Genomic DNA, 18,397 nt, shown 5'->3' with positions numbered 1-18,397 from the left:
CTGAGACCAAGCCTGTCTCCCATCCCACACGGATCAGATCAGAATTCCGAGGTCTGTGACCTATGCACATTGGGGTCTGAAATCCATGCAGCAGCGGCTGGTTTTCCTGCCCAATGGCAGGATTTGTTTTAAAGTTAGACACCCAATTTCCATTAATTTTAATGGGAAATGGACATTCCGATCCCTTAGGAAGATTTGCAAATCTCGGCTGGGTGGAATAAGTCATCTCCCTCATGAAATTTGCCTCAAGATGAGTGATAGCAAATGTCCAAGGTTTTTGCCTTTGTTTTGAAGAACCCTCCACCAGCGTTCCTAAGGACTGACCTGCTGTAGCTTACGAACCGGGGAGGATGCTGCCAAGTGCAGCTCTAGCCTTCAGCTCGCTGGCTGAACAGAGTTCTTCCTCTCCTCTCCAATAAGCAACGGTATCATGTAAAATACCCCTGCATGAGGAGGAGTATATCTGCTCTTCCTATGCTCTGGTACGTGGGGGAGCAATTGTTTCCTTTTGCCTTCAGGCAAACCAAGTGATTCGTCCAGCACCACTCTGAACGAAAAACTCTGTCCTGCAGTCAGCGTTTAAGATGACCAAGAGTTACCTTGAGACAGCACATTGCAGCAAGTTTGGAGCCTGCTGGGGAGGTTTTTGTTCATCAGAGAGGACGTCTTTGACATTCATCTAAAACATACAAGTTATAGCTGGTGACTTGTCAGTAATGGAACCTGTGTTAAATCTGTTAGAGGATAAACCTGTGTTTCTGAGATGGGAGTTAATTCTTTATCCCGCTTTTCCTGGAAAATTAGTCAGCTACCTAAAACCATCTCAGGCTGCTGCTTGCTCTGAGGCAGACTGGGAGTTTTCAGCTTGGAAAAGAGACGGCTAAGGGGGTCTATGAACTCATGACTGGTGTGGAGAAAGTAAATAAGAACGTGTTATTTACTCCTCATAACACACGAACTAGGGGTCACCAAGTGACATGAATGGGCAGCAGGTTTAAAACAAACGAAAGGAAGTATTTCTTCACACAGTCAACCTGTAGAACTCCTTGTCAGAGGATGTTGTGAATGCCAAGACCATAACAGGGTTCAGAAAAGAACTAGATAAGCTCCTGGAGGATGGGCAGGGATGGTGTCCCTAGCCTCTGTTTGCCAGAAGCTGGGAATGGGTGACGGGATGGATCACTTGATGATTCTGTTTATTCCCTCTGGGGCACCTGGCATTGGCCATGGTCGGAAGACAGGATACTGGGCTAGATGGACCTTTGGTCTGACCCAGTATGGCCGTTCTTATGTTTCTGGCAGCTCTAGACCCAGCTGCTCTGTGTCACTTTGCCCAGGTAGAAAGCACTGTCCTTCCAGCACCCCTGCTGCACAGTTGATTCCTTTTTACTCTATATGTAGGGAATACAGAGCTTAAGAGAGCTTGCAGCAGCCAACCTGGATCCCATTGGTCAGTCTTGCAGTCCTTCATTGCTCCTAAGATGTATTTCTGTCACTCCTATTTATTCGTATGCATACACACAGCCACTGACGACTTGCTGGTATGACAGCAACAGAAACTTAAGAAACCTGAAGAAGAGCCCAGTGCAAGCTCAAAAGCTGCTCTCTCTCACCAACAGAAGCTGGTCCAATAAAAGATATTGCCTCCTGCACCTTTTCTTAGCAATAGAAACTGGCATCTTGCTTCTTTAGAAAAGCAGCAGCCCCACTGCCATCTCTTTGGCGGATGACGGCTACTGTCCAAACAGGTAACGTGTCTGTACAGTGTCTAATGTACCGGGCCCCAGTCAGATTGGGGAGTTGTAGGTGCTGCTGTAATTATAAGTAACTCTTCCCTGGGGGCCAAAAAGGCACATCTAATTTGCATAAGAGTAATTTGCTGCAGAGTTCATCTTTACTAGATAGTAACAGGCCAGAGAGACTAGAGATCCCAGCATGCAGTGCTTATCTCTCTGTGGCTACTTCTTGCATCAAATGCAATGACTTAATGTCTGGGACCATACTTGTATATTAAAGATGAAGACGTTCAAGTGGAATTGTAGATCTCCGTAGTCTGTACTGATACTACCCCACTACCCTGTGGGAATAGACTGAACATCATTGACTGTGAACTGAGTGCCTGTGTAAGCCACTAGATGGAGTGCATACAGCAGTGCTCTGGAGAGGAGATACTGCCCACTAGGGTTCAGAGCATCATTGTTTCCCCTGCAAATGGGAAGAGAATTATTGACCCAGAAATACAAAATCTATGTTGTACTTTGTGTAATAAACTAGCAAGGTGCCTCTCATAGAACTAAGTTTCAAACAAACACTTAGGCGTTCAGTAGAGAAATGGTACAATTGCTTTGGCAGGCCGTGCTCCCTGTGGAGGAGCATGGTCCATGGCATTCAGATGAAGGCTGGCTATAGGCCACTTCTCCATGACAAGGGACTTTTGTGATGACTCTTCCAACCATCTTACCCCTGTCCAACTTCTAGATCTTCCCAGCCTCCTGCAGGTTCCCTGTCTGTGATAAATACAGCTGCTTCCCTCCGCTCTTACCTCCCTCTATAGCACCTACTCATCCTTATACTTGGATTGCCACCCTTTCATTCTGTCTCCAGCTTCCCTTTCCTTAGCAGGGTTCTGAAGAAAATAATCTCCTCTTGCCTGTCTACACATCCCTCCCAGAGCATACTTCATGTTAACCTCGGTCCTGTGGCTGCTGATCTGCATTTGGCCTCTGAACCCAGCTCTGTTCTCATCCTAGCTGGCATCCGTCTAGCTTTTGCTATTCTTGATCTCTGTTTTAATATTTTCTCCAGTCCCCTCCCCTGGTTTGAACCCTAACTCTTACCGCTCCTTTTTCATTCAGGTGGTGACGTTACATCTTATTTCCTCTGCTGTGGGATCTCTCCAGCCTCTGTCCTTGCTCTCCTTCTCCCTCTGTCTCTGGGATGTCTATTGCAAGCGTCACTTCTAAAACTTCATATAGAGCTTATGTACATTTTAAGATCTTTCAGTTCCAACTACTGTTCCCTTTAGTCACTACAGGGGCTGTTACAGACAACAGTCAGGTCTTTATTCAAGTGTTGGAATCCTGCCTTAGCAGGACCAGAGGATGAGCAGAGAATTGTATTGCTGTGTAGGAATAATGGGGTTTAGTCTTAGTATGCAAGTGTAAAATGTAGCTAAAATATGCAGGAGGCTGGCACCACTCTGTATCTGTGGGGTGAAGGAAACCAGCCACCCGAAGAAATGAGAGATAAAGATAAATGAGCAGACCAGGCATGGACTTTTCGAGCAGTTTCCAGCCTTCTGGGACATGCTGATAATGCCTCTAAATAGGCCTCCCCCATTATTATGTATGGGCCAGTCATCGCGGGGCTCCTATTGCAAAGCTTGTAGCCACCCCTGCTGCTTCGCTTGACAGATAAGATGACCAGACCAGTGATGGCTTCCTGTTGTGATGTTACAGAAATAATCTGGAAGAACTAGTGTACATGGGAGTGGGAGAGACCATGCCTTACTCTGCAATAGTTTGGCTCATTCTGGCTAAAGATGAGTGTGATGGGTTCCCTCCAGGGTGCCACCTGGAACTGGGGTACCAGTGAGCCCACCAGCCTGGGCTCCCTTGACACTGTATTGCTGTGACAGGCTCTCTCCAGGCTCCAGCCTGCTCTGTCACCAGCACCCATACAGGCAGGGACACACCCAGCTGCAGTTACATGCAGACGCTGTGATCAGCCCTGTATGGGAAGACTCCAGCTAGGGAACTTCCTAGTTCCTCAGGCACCCGCTGTGGAGTGTAAACCCAAAATTATACCGTCTTGCACTGCACAGGGGACTGTACAGCGTAAGCTCATTAAATTCGCCCCCTCCCTAGATGATCCCAATAGTTCATGGTCCTTTCTGTGGAGAGGAATCTACAACTGCTTTCTACCACAAGTTATGACCCCCACACACACAGGTTTTAGACAAAGCAAAAACAAGTTTATTAACTTCGTGATTTTTGTGATAAGGCATAGCAAACAGACTAAAGCAGATTACCTAGCAAATAAACAAAAACGCAAACTAAGCTTAATATACTACATGGATCGGATATGAATAACAGATCCTCACCCTAATTAAGGGATGATACCAGCAGGCTGCATGTTCTTAAGGGGCAAGCTGCACTTGTGCACAGCTTGGAATCCCCAGGTGTTCCATTCACGGGCTAAAAATCCCTTTAGCCTGGGTCCAGCACTTCCCCCAGATCAGTCTTTGTTCCTCAGGTGTTTCCAGGAGTCTCTTTGGGTGGGGAGTCAGTGAAGAACCATGATGATGTCACTCCCCTGCCTTATGTAGCTTTTGCATATGGCGGAACCCTTTGTTTCAAAGCCTGGTTCCCAGACCAGTCTGTGGAAAAATGCTGACATCCCAAGATGGAGACCAGCACCAGGTGACCTGGTCACATGTCCCTGTAGTGTCACAGCAGCCATTACTGGGAGGCTGTTTGTAGGGTCCTCAGGAAGGCCCCTGGGTGGGAGATAAGCTTCTTCTAAGGCCTATTGTTTTCTCTAATGGCCCTTCCCCATCCAGCTTTTCAGAATGAAACCATCTTGTCTAGTGGGCGTTCCCCAGGTGTGTAAACATTTGTAATACCGATACATAGGAATAGTGACTAACTTCAGATACAGAAACGATACATGCACACAAATAGGATAATCATATTCAGTAAATCATAATCTTTCCAATGATATCTCACATGACCCATCTTGCATAAAATACATCATAATTATGCCATAATCCTATCATATATATATAACACTATATGAAGAATATGGGGTGCAGAATACAGTGAGGTTCTCTATGCTCTTTTCATGTACTGATAGCGTAGACTACTTTAGAGAGTTTGCAGAAAAAAAAAGATATTCCTGAACCCCAGTGGTGTGTGAGGAGGTATAGCCAGAATTCAAGAATCAGAGTAAAGAAGAACTTATTGTGACCAAAAGGAAGACTGGTCAGTTTTGTGGGGAGAAGTTTTATGAAAAGTGCCCCAAAGTTCCACTGTAAAGAAAGTTCAGATTTGCTCCCTGAATTTCCCAGCAAAATTCTCTTCTTCCATGTCCCCATTGCTGGAAATAAATGTACACATGACAGCCAACCAAAGAGTGAATTGTGTGAATTCAGCCTAAGTGAATATCAGAGGCTTGTGAAACATGCTTCCTCTAAAACGTGTGTAAATCAGCTGCTTGGCCAAATGCAAGGTCATCTGCCTAAAGACCAAGAATGTAGGCCATATTTACAGGATCCTAGGAAGCAGTGATTCTGAAAGACTTCAGCTAATTATCCATGACCTTGAACGAGTTTCTAGTGCGACACTGGCCAGAAGAACTACTGGGTATATAAACAGGGAGCTCAAGAGTAGGAGGGTGGTTTTATCTCTCTATTTGGCACTAGTGTGGCCATTCCTGGAGTACCATGTCCAGTTCTGGTGTCTGCTTCAAGAAAGATATTGAAAAATCGGGGAGTTCAGAGAAGAGACACCCAAGTGATGAAACGATTGTAAAACATGCCTCATAGTGAGATACTCAAGGAGATCAGTCTAGTTAGCTTATCAAAGAGAAGGTGTGGCATGACTTAATGAGCCTAAATACCTACGTAGGGAAAAGTAATTTGATAGACAGCTCTTCAATTTAATGTACATAACAAGTTCCCATAACTGTAAGTTGAAGCTAGACAAACTAGAAATAAGGTGAAAATTTAAGTGAGGGTAGTTAACCATTAGAACAATTCATCAAGGTCAGTAGTGGATTCTCAATCATTGGAAACTTTAAAATCAAGATTGGATGTTTTTCTAAGGCCTGGGCTACACTGGGGGGGGAGGGGGGGTTCAAACTAAGATACGCAACTTCAGCTAGGCTATTCGCATAGCTGAAGTCAAAGTATCTTAGTTCGACTTACCTGGCCATCCTCACGGCGGCGAGTCGACCGCCGCGGCTCCCCCGTCGACGCCCCTTACTCCTCCTGCCGAGGTGGAGTGCGGGCGTCGATTAGTGGATCGATTTATCGCGTCCAGACGAGACGCGATAAATCGATCCCCGATACATCGAACACTACCTGCCGATCCGGCGGGTAGTATAGACGTACCCTAAGAGATGCTTTAGTTCAACCACGCCTGTTGGGGTTGAGGCAGGAGTTGATTCAGGGAAGTCTGATGGTCTGTGATATACAGGTCAGACTAGATGATCCCAATAGTTCATGGTCCTTTCTGACCTTAAAGTCTCTGAATCCATAAAACAATCTCTGGTATGAAACTTGAGTTCCTAACACTCAGCATGACTTCCTGTCAACATTTCCCCCTCCCTTAAAGCTTACCTGTCCCTGCTTCTGACTGGATTTTAGGCAATGCAGTCCTGGTCCCCTCTTTGAAGTAAGAACATTAACAGCTTAGCAGGTCAAGATGCCCTCACCCAGCAGGAATTGCAAGAGATGAGAACGTAAACAATGCTGCTTACCCATTTTGCTACACATTGGCCTCTAATCTGACTGAATCAGCTGCTCAGCCATGCACTAGTCAGCTATTTTGTAACCGTTTAGGAGTCACTAGTGCAAAATTGGAATGATTTGTATAGAATTGTAACAATACTAAGTTACCTAATGTTTTCCTGTCCAAAATGTTTAACAGCCATTATCTAAATCCTCAAACTCTGTGGGAAGTTGGCAAGTAGTATCCTCCTCATACAGATCTGGAGAGAGGTGGTGACTCATGCACTACTCAGCCACATCTCTCTCAACAAAACACTCAGGTCTCTCTTACGAAGATATTTCTGATGCAGTAAATAGAGTTCAGTCTGCCCAGTGCATGCTGGCAGAGCAGAGCCATGCCTAGGAATTTATGTAAAACTGAATGCGTTTGTATTTGTTGTAAAGCACCTTTTGCTGAAGTGTGGTAAGTGGCCTCTGTTGGACCACAAGCTTGAAGCCATGTTCTCAGAGCCTGGTATACTATTCTTCTTTCTTTGTGTATCTAAAGGTGTGGTTTTGAGTTTTTTCACTCATGTAAAAATACCAGATGCAATTTATATCAGACCCTTTTGTTGATATTAAAGAGAGTTTATGGTCACAGCTTGTCTCCTGTTGAGAGTAAGATCGCTGTAGCATATTGAAAGTGCATGTGGCTTGGAGCCAGCAAAGAGAAGACTGTGGCGGTTTTATTGGGTTTGACTTAGACATCATCTCGGGCAAATCCAATATAATGCTCATTGTAACTATCTCTTTATTGCACCACTGTGAACAGACTTTCTCAAGTCTTCTCACATTGACTTGCTTAGTTCATGCAGTCTGCCTGAAAAACTGCAGAATGCAATTAAGTTCAAGTTCACCAGCATAATACTGCTCGTGACTGGATAATTTGCTGCTAGTCTTTACCATTGGCATCAGGGATAGAAAGTAGTCATCAGGGATAGAAAGTAGTAGACGTACTAAACTTTGGGGTATGAAAATATTTATCCTTCCTTGTCAGCAGCTCATTCAGCAGGAATGGATAGTGCTCCACGGGGCTGAGAGTTTGCAGGCTAGGACATGACTTCCCTGGAGTACACCTGGTTCTCTGAGCTCAGCTTGTGGACTCTTAATGTCAGACAAGCAAATATACTGATGCGTCTTCCTCAGGAAGAGGGGGGGTTCCTATCTTTTTTTTTTTTTCCCCTTTCCTTTTTGGGGCTCTGAGCAATCAGAAATGCTTTGTGTGACACTGTCTGGAATGGCAGCATCCGGTAAGACAGGCTTTACTGCTCAGTCAGATTCTTGCCTTGTGGCTTGGGAGAGTTAAAGGCAGCATCACCTCAGGATTTTTCTCCTTAAGTTGCATTGCACAGAAAGATATGTAAAAAGAGCAGCTCATCCTGGGGAACGTAAAGCATAAACGCTCCCTTGGCCTCTTTCTAAAGAAACAAGGAGACATCTTTCATTCTGGCACCCTGGCAGCAGCACGGATTTCTGTTGCTTTCATACTCTAGCTAGCTGCAGTGATCATTCAGAATTAAGGTTGCAAGAGCATCACTATAGTTAAGGTTGAGCTGTACTTTTACAGTAGAACCTGAGTTAGGAATACCAGTTACAAACTGACCGGTCAACCACACGCCTCATTTGGAACTGGAAGTACACAATCCGGCAGCAGCAGAGACCCCTCCCCCCCCAAAAAAAGCAAATACAGTATAGTATTGCATTAAATGTAAACTACTAAAAAAATAAAGGGAAAGCAGCATTTTCCTTCTGTGTAGTAAAGTTTCAAAACTGCGGTAAGTCAATGTTCAGCTGTAAACATTTAAAAGAACCACCATGATGTTTCTTTTTCTTTTAACATTTCAGAGTTACAACCTCCCTCCTGCTGTATTCTCAGTCCCATTATCAGGTGCTTAACTCATTGAAAATGACCCTTTAGGCTGAACACATGAAAAATTGAGGTCAACGTGGAATTTGTTTGGCGCACTTGAAGATTTAGACCCTCCTAGGTTACTGCAATGTATAAGGGGTTATTCATGACTACGGCTCTGTCTACACTGCGTACCTTACATCGGCACAGGTGTGCCGCTACAGCTGTGCCGCTGTAAGGTCTCCCTTATAGCCGCTTTCCTGCTGGCACAGTAAAGCCATCCCCAATGAGTGGCGGTAGCTTTGTCAGCAGGAGAGAGCCTCCCACCAACAAAGCACTGTCCACACTGGCTTTTTCTGTCTGTAAAACTTTTGTCCATCAGGAGGGCACACCCTGACCAACAAAAGTGCAAAGTAGACATAGTCTAAAACTATAGCTGCTTTTTTGCAGGGCTTTGGAGCGGAGCCCGGAGCTGGAGCGCGGAGCCGCTCTGGAGCAGTGGAGCTGCAGTTTTTTGCCCGGAGCTGGAGCGCGGAGCCGCTCCGGAGCAGTGGAGCTGCAGTTTTTTGCCTGGAGCTGGAGCACAGCTCCAAAGCCCTGCTTTTTTGTGCTCTAACTCAGATGGTTCACCTTAAAGTGTCAGATTTATCCTCATCAAGGACTAAATCCAGGACATCTCAAGAAATGTAGTATAGAAATAGCGGTTTGAAACTGCCAGGCTGAGGTGGGCAGGTCCTATCTGTGACACCGCAGTAATCGTTTGTCATCTTGGTGATTACACAGACCAGCAAAAACAGTCCATGGCTCTGAACAATTAATATTTCCAAGCAAAGATCAACCTGTTAACCCAGTGTTCTTATTGGAGCTCCTCGACTTCTGGGATTACCTACAGCCACATGCTTATCACTTGTGTAATTGCCCCCTCTCCTCTCAGTTCTGTGTGTCCAGTTCAAGCTTTGATGACTGACTCGCCTCCCCTACTCACTCACCCGGCTTGTTTGTGCAGTGCATTGAACACCACTCTGGTTCCTTGCTGCACCTCCTCTCGACAGCCTGTTGCGGTGTTTCCTTTGCTCTGACAGCCATGCATGGATCTGTACTAGCGAGTTATTTCAGCGTCTGACCTGTGCTTAAAATAGAAACTGGTGTTCACTTTGATAGCTTTCCATAGAAAATCACAGGAATCTGCTGGGGGAAAAGGGCACACGGTTTAACTAGGGCTGGCAAGCAATTAAAAAAATTAGTAGTGTGATTTAAAAAATTAATCACGATTAATCGCACTGTTACTAGAATACCATTTAAATATTTCTACATTTTCAAATATATTGATTTCAATTACCACATGGACTACAAGGTGTACAGTGCTCACTTCATATTTATTACAAATATTTGCACAGTAAAAAACAAAAAAATTTCAATTAATCTAATGCAAATAGTGTAGTGCAATCTCTTTATCGTAAATGTGCAATTTACAAATGTAGATTTTTTTTGTTACATAACTGCACTCAAAAAAACAAAATGTAAAACTTTAGAGCTTACATGTCCACTCAGTCCTACTTCTTGTTCAGCCAATCGCTCAGACAAACAAGTGTGTTCACATTTGCAGGAGATAATGCTCCCTGCTTCTTGTTTACAATGTCACCTAAAAGTGACAACAAGTGTTTGCATGGCACTGTTGTAGCCGGTGTCGCAAGAAATTTACTTGCCAGATGCCCTAAACATTCATGTGTCTCTTCATGCTTAAACCACCCTTCCAGAGGACAAGCGTCCATGCCAATGACCCATTCTGCTCAATTATGATCCAAAGTAGTGCAGACTGACGCATATTCATTTTCATCGTCTGAGTCAGATTCCACCAGCAGAAGGTTGATTTTCTTTTTTGTTGATTCAGTTCTGTAGGTTCTGCATCAGTGTGTGCTGGGTCATCATTCGAGATTGCTATGACATGAAATATATGGCAGAATGGGGGTAAAACAGAGCAGGAAACATACAATTCTTCCTCAAGGGATTCAGTCACAAATTTAATTAACGCATTTTTTTTTTAACGAGTGTCATCAGCACGGAAGCATGTTCTCTGGAATGGTGGCTGAAGCATGAAGGGGCATACGAATCTTTAGGGCATTTGGCACATAAATAGCTTGCAGTGCCAGCTACAACAGTGCCATGCATAGGCGCCGGCTTCCCCTCTGCCCGCTGGATGCTCGATTTTCCCCCATCCCGCCTCTTCCTGCCCCTGCACCGCCCTTGCCCCATCCCCATTCCATCCCTTTCCCCAAAGTCCCCACCCCACCTTTTCCCACCCCAGCCCCCATTCCACCCCCTTTCCCCAAATCCCCACCCCTGCCCTGCCTCTTCTCCACCTCCTTCCCTGAATGCGCCACGTCCCCCCTTCTCCCCCTCCCTCCCAGAAAGTCCTAAGCACCGCCAAACAGCTGGTAGGCGGGGGGGAGGTGAGAAACGCTGGGAGGTAGGTGGAGGAGCGGGGACGCAGCGCGCTCGTGGGGGGGGCGGGGAGCTTGGCTGCCAGTGGGTGCAGAGCACCCAATAATTTTTCCCTGTGGGTGCTCCATCCCCAGAGCACCCACAGAGTCGGTGCCTATGGTGCCATGCAAACGCCTGTTCTCACTTTCTGGTGACATTGTAAATAAGAAGTGGGCAGCTTTATGTCCCGTAAATGTAAACAAACTTGTTTGTCTTCGTGATTGGCTGAACAAGAAGTAGGACTTAGTGGACTTGTAGGCTCTAAAGGTTTACATTGTTTTGGGGTTTTTTGAGTGCAGTTTATGTAACAAAAAAAAAATCTACATTTGTAAGTTGCACTTTCACAATAAAGAGATTGCCCTGCAGTACTTGTATGAGGTGAACTGAAAAATACTATTTCTTTTGTTTTTACAGTGCAAATACTTGTAATCAAAAATATGATGAAGTGAGCACTGTACACTTTGTATTCTATGTTGTGATTGAAATCAATATATTTGAAAATGTAGAAAAACATCCAAAAATATTTTAATACATTTCAATTGGTATTCTCTTGTTTAACATTGCGATTTAAAAGTGTGATAATCGCAATTAATTTTTTTTTTTGAGTTAATCACGTGAGTTAACTGCGATTAATTGACAGCCTAGTTTTACCCCTATCCCTTTGGCTGGGTTATCTTCCTGAGGTATTTCAAACGAGGCTAATGAGTGACCAATACGTAAACTAAAATTAGACAAAGTGCCTAGTGTTGAATTGCTCCAGTTTCTATTGGCCTCCATTCCGCCTTCCTCTGTTTTTGTTTCTCCTGGATCCTTCGTTCCAGTTTTAGTAGGTTCTGCAAGCCAAAATCTATCTTCTGGGATCTTTAGGCTGGAACTGTTTTGGTTTACATTGAGGAGCTGAAATTAAAAAGCTGTTGGCTCTTTCACAGTGCCACACACAGCCTGGGGTTGAAGTGTTCCTCATCTGAAAATAATGTTCCTTCCTGGCTCCAGACCAGCTAGTGTCTCAAGGAACAAACAATGCTGTAACTTGGGAGTGTAGGTGGGAGTTATCAGCAGGCCTGGAAAGAAAGTGGCTGTAAAGAGGGGATCGTTATTTTGTAACTTCTTACCCTGGCCACAAAGCCGTGCACTGGAAGACCTTTTCACTTGTACGCATGCTCCCTCTGTAGACTAGGGTGACGTAGAATTGGCATCTGGTCAGCAGCTGTTTTGGAAAAGAAGATACTGAAATGGTTTCACATTAATGCTACAACCCTGACAAACAAAGCTTGATGGTGGATTTAGTAGGAGCAGCGTGGAGAAGCAAACCCAGCAGACTTGAGTTAGGAAGGGAGAAATCCTCCCTGGATCTTGTGATTGTTCGTGCTGACAGGTTCCTTTGCTGGGAGGAAGGGGAAGGGCCAGATTCCCTCTCCTAGGCATGGCCCATGCTCAGACGGTACCCCCCACACTCTCTCTCCAACTTGCTTTACTAAGTGCTACTACCCTTGTGCGAAACACAAAGCAGGAAGGTGAGGCAGAGAAGTTGTGATTCATTGGCTCTGCTTTTGTCCAGTGGGAGCTGAAGTGTATCCGAAAGTTTAATTTTAAACAGATTGTTGAAAGCAATGGGCTAGCCATGGTGTCTGCACCTGTTTTTATCGGCTTCCCCCTCTATCCTTCCGGGACTGCCTTTGCTTTGGCTTGGCGCGTGAAGCTTTGCCATGGAACGCTGAGAGCACTTCCTGCTGACCAGACTCTGTTTACAAGGCCCGCCGCTTTTACAAGGCCCCAGTTGCTAACAGAATTTAAAAGTTAAAATTTCTCTTGATAAAAATAAATCTACCCAGACGCCAGAACTTGGCCTTTGCTGTATGATTCCTCTTCACCAGAATTCGTTTACCATATGCAAAACCCCCAGTAAATCATACCAAATAATTTTGACCCGTGTAACTTTCTTTATCATTTCAGGGTTCCAAAAGCAACATACTATATATTAGTATTTGACATGGACCTAAGGGGATAGAGTTTGCATTAGAACATTTGTTGAAAAGATTGAATCCATCAGTGTTAGGTGAGAGAAAAGCTGAGCTAGGACATAATGAAGCCAACTAGGTGATATCCAAGCTTTTAGTCAGTCTGCTAAGAAACCCAAGTTAATGGAAGCCTTCCACTTTCTGGCACTAAGCTGCTTGAAATCTTTTGGGGGTTGAGTAGCTGAACAACTTTCCTAGTTCTAAATTTAAAATGAGGGTAAAAGGTAGAACTTTGCAACCTTGTTTTCTCTCTACCACTCCTGAATAGTTGTTAGAGCAACAATTGTTCTCTGAATACAGTAACTCCTCGCTTAACATTGTAGTTCTGTTCCTGAAAAATGCGACTTTAAGCGAAACGATGTTAAGCGAATCCAGTTTCCCCCATAAGAATTAATGTAAATGAGGGGGTTAGGTTCCAGGGAAATTCTTTTCAACAGACAAAAGACTATTTTACACACACATACACACACACACACACACACACACACACACTATAAGTTTTAAAACAATTGAATACTGTACACAGCAATGATGATTGTGAAGCTTGGTTGAGGTGGTGAAGTCAGAGGGTAGAAGAGGGTGGAATATTTCCCAGGGAATGCCTTACTGCTAAATGATGAACTAGCACTCAGCTGAGCTCTCAAGGGCTGACACGTTGTTAATGTAGCCTCACACTCTACAAGGCAGCACCAATGGAGGAAAGGGAGACAGACACACACACTGTGTGTGTGGGAGAGAGAGATGCGCATTTCCCCTTTAAGTACGCTGACCTCACTCTATGTACACTGCCTTTTTAAGTAGATCAGCAAGTTGAGATAGCAGCTGCTGCCAGCAAGCGCCCTCCATCCTGAGCCCTGTCGTATCCCGCCCTCCCCCCACTGTATGGAGATGGGGTAAGCGGGGGGCAGGAGCAGAAGGGAGGGGGATACCCTGAAATTACCTCCCCTCCTCTCCTCTCCCCTCCCCTTCCTCCCTGCCCCCCCCCCCCACACACAGCAAAGAGGAGGCTCCTGGGAGCGGCTCCAAGGCAGAGGGCAGGAGCAGCACATGGCAGTGGGGGGAGGGACAGCTGAACTGCCCGGCAATTGATAACCTGCTGGGCGGCTGCGGCACAGGGAACTTAGGGGAGCTGATGGGGGGCTGCCAGCCCACCCTGGTTCCAAGCCTCCATCAGCCAGCTGCAACAGGCTGCTCTTTCTGCAAGCAGTGGGCAAAGCAGACGGCTGCCAACCAATGTTATACGGGAGCATTGCGCAACTTTAGACGAGCATGTTCTCTAATTGATCAGCAATGTAACAACGTTAACCGGGATGACTTTGAGTGAGGAGTTACTGCATCAGCTTCATAAGAGTGGAAAAAATGAAGCCCAGTCTCTCTAGCAAAGGCATAAAATCTGTAAGAGGATCTTGTGTGAACCTGCTGGCTAGATATTTTCTGTTTTTTACACGATACTTTATGAGCTTGTAATCTTGTGTCCATTCCTGAGGATTGGGCAAAAGGTCTGTCCAGGAGCAGTGGGTAGGTAGTTAAAGAACACCTCTTTCCAGCAAGATGGGCATGGTGTCTTAAACTGAAGCCCCTCCGTTTGTAAACTGGTGGTAGGAGTAAAAAATAGGCTTTTTTATGGGTATAAACCCATCTCTCTTCCCATCCTTGTACTTGTGTTGAAATCCAACTGGAACTTGCTCTGTTTTTCTGAGCAGCAGACCTAGGGGAATAGGACTTTTTTTATTTGCAAACAAATCCTGTGCAAGCACCCTAATCTTTTACTTTATAGCAGGGGTAGGCAACCTATGGCACGTGTGCCGAAGGCAGCACGTGCGCTGATTTTCAGTGGCACTCACACTGCCCGGGTCCTGGCCACTGGTCCGGGGGGCTCTGCATTTTAATTTAATTTTAAATGAAGCTTCTTAAACATTTTAAAAACCTGATTACTTTACATACAACCATAGTTTAATTATATATTATAGACATATAGAAAGAGACCTTCTAAAAACGTTTAAATGGTTTGAGCATTGACCTGCTAAACCCAGGGTTGTGAGTTCAATCCTTGAGGGGGCCACTTAGGGATCTGGGGCAAAAACAGTACTTGGTCCTGCTAGTGAAGGCAGGGGGCTGGACTTGATGACCTTTCAACGTCCCTTCCAGTTCTAGGAGATAGGATATCTCCAATATTACTGGCATGCGAAACCTTAAATTAGAGTGAATAAATGCAGACTCAGCACACCACTTCTGAAAGGTTGCCGACCCCTGCTTTATAGCGTCCATCAGTGGATTGGGTTCTTCACAGAAGGCACACGTGATCTCTGCCCCGAAAGGCGTCTGTTAGCTAGTGGGGAGAGGAGGGCCGAGGGTAACAGTGATGTGATCGTGCCAGTATTCAATTAAGGTATGGGCACATCTTGGTGCATTTCCCTTCCTGTATATGTGTAAAAGGAAATCTCCAAGGAAGAGAGGAATGAGCGTGAATGCTGACTCACTGCGGGTCTCACGGGAGTAGTGAGTGTTTTCATGAGGAACTTGCAGCAGGAGAGGGTGGTGAATGGGAAAAGGAGAGTGTGCTAGATGTAGAGGGGCATGGAAAGAGGAGAAGATGCTTATGGGACAAACAGATGAGTAGAGCATCACAGCTGGGGTCATGGACAGAGCAGAGGCAGTGGGCTGCGCGCTAGTTAATTTGCAATGTAGAAATCCTGGGTTATCGGTCTGGGTCATTGTACAGCACTTTTTGTCATGGTATCAGAGTGCCTCTCGTGAATGGAAGCTGCTTTTGGCATGTTAGAAATGTCAGAGTGGAAACCCTGGAGCAGATCAGGACTTTCTGGGCCATTTCATTAAAAAGCCAACCTTCTGCAGTGAAAGTAGGGCCAATTTTCAAGAAGTATCTACTTTTCTCCCCTTCTGCTCCCTGTTTTGTGCCCCAAGGATCGAGAGAGCAGTTTTCAACAAGGAATTCCACTGCCCCAAAGCATAGACCTGGGACTCGTGCAAGCCTCTTCCACATGCTGCTGCACAAAGAGAATATAATCAATACTTGTTAGCTAGATTGCTGTAGGTCCAAGCAATACTAACTTTAGGGGTGCCAGTATTGTAGTAATGCCAAGTACAAGCCAAGCACTGCCCTGGGGGAATAATGGCAAAGATGGGCCCTCACCTCAGCTCCTTGGTAGGGGTTTCCCAAGGCAGTAATGAGGAAGCTGACCAAAGAGGGCTCTATGTTTCCTGGATACACTTTTGATAACTTTTATTCACTCTTGGTAATTGAACAGATGCAAGTAGCTTCAGGAAGCAACCCAGGTTCCTCCTTGCCTGCCGGCAGCCCCGCTGGAAACTGGGACAGCAGCCCCTGAAAGCCAGTTCTCTGTTACAGAACATGAACCCCTCATGAGTTAAACCAAACACGTTGGATGCTTCCTCTGCTGCCTGCAGGCAACTCTGGAGTGAGGCATTGCTGTCTACAAGTCAATTAATCCTGTTCCAGCTTTTGCTGTCTACAGCCAGGGTGGCCAGAGTGCAGTCTTTTGCTTATAATGCAGAGGTGGGGCCTACGGGGACTGAAGCGGCCTGCATTATCTATCATGAGCCAGCCGCCTGCCTGCTTGGATCAGGTAGAGAATTAAATGCAGGCGCCTCTAGTCTCCACAGGCCTCCCCTTCATACTGCAGCAGAGTAGCTTTAATCTGCCAGTCAAATGGAGCTCTTAACTCCTGCCCACTGCAAATATCTTGCAGCTGGTCATAATCCATTCAAGTGATGTTCCTGTGAGCCTGGATTGCCCAGCTCCGGCCCACTGCTGCATCTGTGGAGAGAGCTGGCTGTTTTCCGGTTTACCTTCAGTTTCCAAATTGCTTTTATTTAACAGATGTGACAGTGCAACAAAGGAGTTAAATCGGTATGTGTACACAGCTATGGTCTGGAAATAAGACATCACTGTCAAGGCCCTGGTTTCTGGAAGAGGCACAGTAAATCTTGAAGCACAGGGATCTCTTGGTTTCATTAGGTAGCAGAAGGTCCCCATGCTGAAAAGGACTGCAAGAGCTAGTGTTTGAGCGTACTTGTGTGGATGAAGCTGTCTTTCTTGCCTACCAGCTGCATTCCATTAGCAGGGATTCCATCCTCCATTTCCTCGTATGCTGTGGTAATCTGAGCAAAACAGCATTACTACTGGCTTCAGCCTTTCCAGAGCCCCTTTTCGCAGGTTGTGCATGAGGAGAGGGCCATCTGTTATCACAAGATATCTCCCAGCCCTGGCTGGTATTGCCCAGGCTGTTCCCCCTTCCCTCCCCTCATCCTTTCTAGGTTTCATTGGCAACCAAATTAAAGCCTGCCTAATGCAGGTACGCTATCAGCATTGTTAGTTGGAACAGCTGCCATTTCAGAAAGTGGGCAGCTAAAGTTTTGTCTGTGAACGGGAGAAGGGGTTCCTTCAGGGTACATCTACACTTACCGGAGGGTCCGGCGGCAGGCAATCGGTTTTCTGGGATCGACTTATCGCGTCTAGTGAAGACGCGATAAAATCGATCCCTGATCGCTCTGCCGTCGACTCCGGAAATCCACCTCGACAAGAGGCGGCAGCGGAGTCGATGGCAGCGCGGCAGCGGTCGGCTTTCCCCCGTCCTCACCGCCAGGTAAGTCGACCTAAAATACGCAACTTCAGCTACGGTATTCACGTAGCTGAAGTTGCATATCTTAGGTCGGACCCCCGCTGTAGTGTAGACCTAGCCTCAGTTAGCACTAAGTCCAGTTTTATGCACCTGCATGGTTAACTTCTCTTCCCAGGAGCTGGGTGGGAGGAGATCTGCATGCATGGAAGCTGCTCACCTGTCAGGTTTGCATGGAGGCAGAAAAAAGGGACTTGGTTTCCTCCCCCAGTCGCTGTGGTGCACAGTGTGGTTCTTGTGTAGTCTTAATTGCAGGCCTGGTGTTCGTATGTGCTGTCTTAACTACTCCAGTCGTCTTTGGCTGAACTCTGGCTAGTCTAGCCTGATGTGAAGACTGTGGTCCATGCTTTCATGACCTCTAAATTAGACAACTGTAATGTGTTGTTTTATGGCCTCCCTGTGCGAGTGCTGCATAGGATCCAGCTGTTCCAGCGGCTGGGGCCAAAACATTAATTCTCTTGCCGTGGCCTCTGCATGTCAGTCCAGTCTTGAGGGAGCTACGCTGGCTCAGAGTCAAACATCAGCTTGATTTTAAAATTGCTTTGATGGCGTATAACACTGTGTATAATGTGGGCTCTGTGTGTTTTATCTGCGCTGCTGCTTTTTATGAGCTTAGTCACTGCTTGAGATCATCTGAAATCAGTTTTATTGGCTGTTCCAAACTACGGGTTAAAGACCCGTGGAGGACTTGTTTTTAGAGTGTGGTGATCTGAACCTGAAATTATTTACCAACTGTGGTCTGATACTGATGTTAAAATAACGCAACTGGCATCTTTTTACAGTGGCTTGTAGCATGAGCACTTTTCTCTCCTTTTGTACAACTTCTTCCTTTGCATTGGAAGTTCTTGATCGTGTGTGTGTGTGTGTGTGTGTGTGTGTGTGTGTGTGTGTGTGTGTG

At 45.8% G+C, this 18,397-nt stretch overlaps 1 protein-coding gene across 3 annotated transcripts in view; it reads left to right on the top strand.

Annotated features, from left to right (window-relative positions):
* HSF1 (heat shock transcription factor 1) overlaps positions 1-18,397 on the top strand; it is a 100,639-nt gene that overhangs the window by 37,698 nt on the left and 44,544 nt on the right. The window lies entirely within an intron of this gene.

The sequence above is a fragment of the Terrapene carolina genome, unplaced genomic scaffold (assembly GCF_002925995.2).
Source record: "Terrapene carolina triunguis isolate 2854851 unplaced genomic scaffold, T_m_triunguis-2.0 Scaffold58, whole genome shotgun sequence".
Classification (NCBI taxonomy): Eukaryota; Metazoa; Chordata; order Testudines; family Emydidae; genus Terrapene; species Terrapene triunguis.
Note: the sequence above shows the minus strand (reverse complement) of the source record. Positions and strands in the feature narration are given on the sequence as shown.